At 34.1% G+C, this 7,283-nt stretch overlaps 1 non-coding gene across 1 annotated transcript; it reads right to left on the bottom strand.

The window, feature by feature from the left end:
* Nucleotides 1–5,420: 5,420 nt before the first annotated feature.
* Nucleotides 5,421–5,527, bottom strand: LOC131170187 (small nucleolar RNA R71). The gene has a single exon (XR_009141124.1). It is a non-coding gene; the product is annotated as a small nucleolar RNA R71 (small nucleolar RNA).
* Nucleotides 5,528–7,283: the final 1,756 nt, after the last annotated feature.

Raw genomic sequence — 7,283 nt, 5'->3', positions numbered from 1 at the left:
TACCCTAGTAAACTTTCATTACATAAATCATGCTAAGAGTGATTAGTAGGACATCATCTACTCTTTCTTTTAACATTAAATTAGTCATGCAACAAACTTCAATTAACTATGAAGAGGGCTCGATCGGTTGGTCTTACCTTTTTTACTTTTTCATTTCACTAATTATATCTATTTCCTTTTAGGAGACTCCACATTCCCTTCTTAAGCTTGCACAGTTACATCTTATGCTTTCAATATTCATTATGCTCTTCCATTTCATTCTAAAGGAAACAATTCACTAACACATGTAACTATACAATTCTACTAGCAAGCACATTCACATTTTATCATACACCATACATACATGCCCACAATATAAACATTAAACATACATGCATTAAAACATTATATACACAACATTACATGACAACAAGGATAACATAAATACATACTTGGAACTTGCTCTTATACATAAGGTACTATATAGCTACATAACTATGATGAATCTAACACTATTACAACAATTATCCTTATAACATGCTAAAGCTTTCCTAGGTGTTTGTACATTTGCTACTTGCAAAACCTGTTTTGGTTGGGGCTTGAGCTGGGAGGTTAAGTAAGCATAAACCACTGAAAATAATTATGAATCTTTTCATTTCATACACATTAGTGTCAAACACTTGAATGCATTAATCATAAAATATTTGCATATATGGCAGTCATGTCACTAGTGACTCCCCTATAACCAATGGGCTCAGCTCATATAGATGCTCCTTGGGACTTTCTCTTACTTTAACCAATGTGCCCGACTCATATAGATGCGCTTCAGGACTTTCTCTTTTAAACATGACATGTGTCATGTACCAAGGGCCTCATAGGGTCCTCACCTGACTTTTTGGATCCAAACCATACATAAAATAACATAACATGATACTGTATACCATTTGGGAGTTAGTGGGTCATCTATGATCTACCTCACATCATAAACATTTATATAGTAGCAATAAAGTATGATTCTAGTGCATCACATCCTAATTCCAAAGCATTTCATGATGCATGATTATGCTTAAATTAATAAATACAGTAATTAAAAAGCAATTGAAATTAAATTAAACAGTTTATGCTTACCTCATGTAGAACTTATTAATTATTCTTACTCCCTAGATCTGGTAGGTAGACTATAACTTCTTGTGTTTTTCCTATGGTGCTCTAATATTAACTTAACTCGAGGTTCGACTCCCTTGGATATTGATCACTAACTCCCCGATCAAGTGGTGAATCAACAACACATCAATTCTATAAGAAGACTTTCTAAAGACATGTGTAAGAACCTTTAACCTTTGATTATAGGTTAAAGCAAAACATAAAACAAGATTCTGAAGCATTAAAAGCAAATAAAAAAAGTTGCTGGTAGAAGCAAATTCAGCTATCAAAGTCCTGACTTTAAATGTTTTCGATAAGCAATATCTTCTTCGGCTGTCGAAGTAGAGAACTTTGGCTGCTAAAGTCCTTAACAAAATCTGCCCTTTTGAATAGTAGCTACTTCGACTGTCAAAGTAAGCAACTTTGACTACTGAAATCCAAAATCTCGAAAAAACTTTTGAGAAATAGAACTGACCCAACTGCTAAAATAATGGCTTTTGGCAGCCGAACCTTGGAATTTCCAAAATTTCCAATTCTAATTCTATAGAAAACCCAAAGCCTAAGCATACTAATACATGATCAAAACCCCAAAAACTTAGTCTCAACATATATACAAGCAATAAACTCAGCAATCAATATATTTAATCATAAACACCCAATATACAACAAGGTTTTGTAAGGAAAAACTCATAATAAATGTTAGGGAAACACTCTAAAACAAAACCTCTAACCCCTCAATTGTTCAAACCATCCCAAAACCAAAGAAACTTTGCATAAAGAAGCATTAGAAGAGCTAAAGCATTTTGCATGTGCAATACTTAAACTAAGATTAGCGTTTGAACCTAAAATTTAATTAAAACCCCAAATTCAACCTAACCCTTGACATGCATGGATCAAAAACAACATATCTAAACAAAAAGAAAGAAGAGACTAAATCTTTTCAAAAGAAAACAGTAAATTTACCTTTGTTCTCAAATATCAACACCTAAGATCTAAAGAGACTCTTAAAGGGCCCAAGAATTGTTTCTTTTTCAACTTGTTCAAAGGCATGAATCAAAGGGCATCTTTAAGAGATTCCTCATGCGTGTTCAAAACAACCAAAACAATTTTAATTAGCAAGCTAGGAGGCTTGGAAAAGAAAGAAAAACTTGAATATGAGATGGGAGAAGAGAAACTAATCTATTTTCTCTCCCTTTCCCGACTAAAGTTACTATTTATACCTTGCTGATCAATAAGATTTTTGGCTACCAAAAGTCAACTTTTCCTGTTGAAAGTCACTTCTTTGACTTTTCTTCCTTTCTTCTAACCTCCTACTGTTAAAAACTTTATCCCACAAGGGTGAGGTATTACATGTGAGATTTTGGTAAAATTGAAATTATAATATTTTATTTCTTTATGCCACTTCTAACAGGGTTGAGTAAAAGCCAAAGCAAATAGACAGAAGATTGGCAAAAGCCAAAGTAAATAGATATAAGCTTCCAATTAATGGAAAGAAGTGCACCCAGCCTATGTAATTAGTTTTCACCAAGGCGCCATTTGCCAGAAGTGGGAGAATCAGATTCCCAACTCCTTCAGCACCTGGATCCTTAGGTAACAACAAAAGCCATTTTTCCTAGATTAGCACCTTTTTCTTTTATGATTGGGACACAATTTTTCTTTAAATTTATGTATATTAGTTCATTTATATTGAATATTTGGTTATGCTTGTTGATGTTTGCATGTTTGATATTTTTACATTAATTTTGGAACATGCTTTTTGACTTATAATATTCTTTGATCATGTTTAGAACTTGTCTTGGATATTATTGGATATTTCTTAATATTTCATGGTTATTTTATAGCTTCCCCTTCCCTTTGTTTTATGACAAAAAGAAGGAAAGTTGTATATGTTGCACTCATCTCATATAAGCATTTTAGGGTAGTTTTGCATCCATTTTGCCCTTATATTTTAGTATATTTTATGTTTTTAGCTTTATTTTAGCTTATTTGTTAACTTTAGATACTTTATATTTGATTTTTGTAATTTTGTTATTTTTGATAGATTTTTGTGGCAATTGAGGATCAATGAGTGCATTAGGAAGTGATTTGAAGAAATTTAGAGTTCCTTAAGCATGGAGGAAAGTTGAAGAAATCAAACATTGAAAGAGCAAGTTAGCTGAAATTTGTTTGAGACTTTACTTATGATGTTGCTTAGGGTATGTTATATTGCTTAACCGTAAGCCTGTTCAAGCTTAAAGTCAAGCACGGCTTAAATCCTACATATTCAAGCTTTCACTCTAAAACCTGCCGAGAATTACTTGAGATTCTGCTTAGGGTAAGTAGCAGTGCTTAAGGTGCAACACAGGTAAAGTTGAAAGTCAAGTATGAGCAAAAAAACTCATTTTATTCCAAACTTGCCGAGTTTTACTGAGGGTCTGCTTAACCCTTCAGCAGACAGTGCACACTACAGGCCGAAAATTACTGAAGAAGTTGCTTAGGGTAAGCAGTACCCTAAGCAGACTGCCCAAAATGTGAATCACTCTGCTGACTTGGATATTTCTACACCTCATTTCCTATCCACTCCTTGGCTCTTATCTATTTTTAAGGCTACTTATGGGACCATATAAAAGCATCATTATTAGTTTTTGCTACAAGAGGAAACAATAAGAAATAAAAGGAAAGAAAAATTAAAAAAAAAGGGGAGAAAAGGGGAGAAGGACGCTATTATTTCTGAGAAAGAGGAGCTGCTGCAACCATCTCTGGAAGCTCCAGAAATCAGAGTTTTGGGTTCTTCTACCTGGGTTTTTCCATTTCTAGTCATCTTATCATGTTTTTCTTTACTTTTCCATCAATTTCTCTTCTAAATACCAATATGAGTGAGTAAACTCTATAGATTTCAGAGTTGGAAAATATGTTTTAGATTAATTTGTTGATTTGGACTGGTTATTTCCATATTTTATATAAATGTGAGTTTTGATTCCTTCTTTGTATGCTTAATTTACTTGCCTAATGTTGGTACCAATTGGTTATTGTGTTAATCTTTGATTCAAGGACCAAAAGGTGAAAGTCATTGATAGATAATCAAGGATTGGAACTTAAAATTACTTAGATTTAGAAATAAACTAGGGTTTTAAGAGGAATTAATGATTGGTTACAAAACTTAATGGGTTTTAAATTAAACAAATATCGTACGAAAGTAGGTTTGGTTATTTTAAAATACACTTTGGTTTGCTTGAAAAAGATATCAAATGGATTTAGAATCAATCACCTTTAAACTCTATTTTCCCTTAAAATTGGAATACCTAAGATAAATCCCAATTAATTATGCATAAACCTCCAACTCTGAAATCATTTTCATTGTAATTAGACTTTGATTTAAATTACCCGTTATTAATTTAGTTCAATTGCATCTAGATTTAGAATTTAATTACTTGCCCTTTACCATTTCAATTAGATTAATAAATTTACTTTGCTCATTTACATTTACCATTTATTCATCAATCATTAGCCCAAATAATTGCTTCACTCATAGTTTGGTACTCAAATGGCAAATCCTCGTGGGAACGATACTTTACTCATCACTCTATTACTTGAGATGACCCGTACACTTGCGAAAATTCGCGTCACGTTTTTGGCGCCGTTGTTGGAGATTTGATTTTTATTTGATATTGAACGATTGTTTGTTTGGTTAATTTGGACATTTTACTTTATTTTTAATTTCTTTTACCATTTTACTTTGAGAATTTGTTTATTTTGTTTTTTAGGTACTTTATTTTATGAGAAGGACAAAAAGTGAAGAAATCAATTTATTCTTTGATCCAAAAATGGAAAAGACAGCAAGAGCTTTAAGAGCAGAATCTAAGAGGAGAAAAGCTAAATTTAAAGCTCAACAACAACAAGGAAGAGCACAAGAGCAAGAGCTGCTGCAAGAAGAAATGGCCAACAATAATAACAACCGTTCTGTGAAGAATCATGCCTATCCTAACATTGGGGATTTCATGCCAAGTATCACAAGACCAAGAGTAGAAGCTAATAATTTTGAACTGAAGCCTGCACTCTGTCAGATGGTACAACAATCACAATTTGGGGGAAGTCCAAGTGAAAGTCCACATGTTAATCTAGCACACTTTCTTGAGATTAGTGATATGTTAAAGATAAATGGAGTTTCAGATGATGCAATTCGACTCAGATTATTCTCTTTTTCTTTGAAGGACCGAGTTAGAGAGTGGTTACATTCTTTGCCACCGGGTTCCATCACAACATGGGATGAACTTTCTCAAGCATTTTTAGCTCAATATTTTCCACCAAGCAAGACAGCTATGCTAAGAAATGAGCTGACTTCTTTCAAACCTAGAGATAATGAGAGCTTGTATGAAGCATGTGAGAGGTACAAGGATTTGCAAAGGAGATGTCCACATCATGGGATTCCGAAGTGGATGCTTGTTCAACACTTTTATAATGGAGTTTCACCAGCTATTAAAAGTACAATTGATGCATCTTTTGAAGGTGATCTTATAGAGAAATCTGAAGATGAAGCTTTCTCTGCTCTAGATAAAATTGCTTATAACAACTACTAGTGGAGTTGTGAGAGGAATGAGATCAAGAAACCAGCTAGTATGTTTGAGCTTGATGCCATGAATATGATTAATGTTAAGTTTGATGCTTTGACAAGGAAGATGGATAAGTGAAGCATGAAAGTAGATTCTTCAGTTGGAGGTTCTAGTAATTCAGTAGAAGTTGGAGCTGCAAATGTCAATTGTGCAGCTGATTTTTCTGCACTTAGTCAAGATTCTTCAAGTGAGCAAGTGGATTATGTGGGGAACTACAATCAAAGACCAGGCGGTAACCCATTTTCTGCAACTTATGATCCAATATGGAGAAACCACCCAAATTTCTATTGGGGAGGTAGATAAGGACAACACCAGAATTTTTAGCAACCTTTTGGGTATCAACAACATCAGAATTTTTAGCAAAATAGAGGTCCTCCTCCTGGAATTCCTAAACCTCAAAATGAACCTACTCCACCATAACCATAACAACCTCTACCACAACAAGCACAACCAGACAAGATAGCTAGATTGGAAGCTATGATTGAGACTCTACTTGTAAGCCATCAAAGTCAATAAGATATTGTGACACCCCTTACCCGTGTACAGTATACCCGAGTAAGTAATGCCACACGGTGTACCGGCACACTCTAATATACCTTAATTATTTTATATCATGCTTTTGAATATAATTTGTGAAATATACTTTATTTAAGCCATTTATCAAAATTATTATTTATTTGAGGTTCCGAAAATTTTAAAGAAAATCTGGCGGAGTACCGGCTAAAAATGGAGAAAACAGTTCTTCGGAACCTGTTAAAAACACTTCCAATATTTATATTCAATCATCTCAAACTCCAATATCCAAAATCTCAACAATATTTCTCAATTTCAGTTCTCAATAGCCTTTTCATTTCTCAAACATCCATTTCTCATATACAAACAATAAATAAATGCTCAAATTTTGCATTCATAGTCATAACTTTCATTATTTACATGAACATCAGAATACATTACATAAGTTCAAATACATATGAGAAAGTAAAATTAGCTACAAAATATCAAAATGACACCTAGTGTCCTACCAATGCACTGCAGAAGTTGAGGTGACACGGACCTTCGTGCGAAGCTGCAGGATGGACTCACCCAGTCTGTGGTCTACTGGGCTCACGATTTGTATCTCCAGTACCTACGCGTGGCAAAAGCAACGCGCTAAGCAATAATGCTTAGTGGTGCAATAATATAACAAAAGCAAATAGCAGAAAGTAAGTATGTATAGAGTGTGTATGCTTTCTTTGTTTGGTATTGGTATATCCATTATTTCATTAACTTTGTTCACTTTTATTCATTTGGTTGCCCAAGTAACCTACACTAGACGACTGGACTAGATAACGGGTAAGCCCGACCTTTGGGTATCTAGTACCTTGGGCCAAATCACACCATCGGTCACATATGCATCTCGGTGTGCAGCGGCTACCAAGTCAGAATAATCTCAGGCACAAGGCCAAGTCTCAATACAAAGTCAGAATGGCTAAAAGCCATGAAATCACAGAATGGCATATTGCCATATGCAGTACTGCTAATTGAACCCTATTGGCATGCCAAACTATCCAAACCAATCATGTTAGGTATACT

Source organism: Hevea brasiliensis, chromosome 10, assembly GCF_030052815.1.
Source record: "Hevea brasiliensis isolate MT/VB/25A 57/8 chromosome 10, ASM3005281v1, whole genome shotgun sequence".
Classification (NCBI taxonomy): Eukaryota; Viridiplantae; Streptophyta; class Magnoliopsida; order Malpighiales; family Euphorbiaceae; genus Hevea; species Hevea brasiliensis.
The sequence above is the reverse complement of the archived record's forward strand: the minus strand, read 5'-3'. Positions and strand labels throughout refer to the sequence as shown.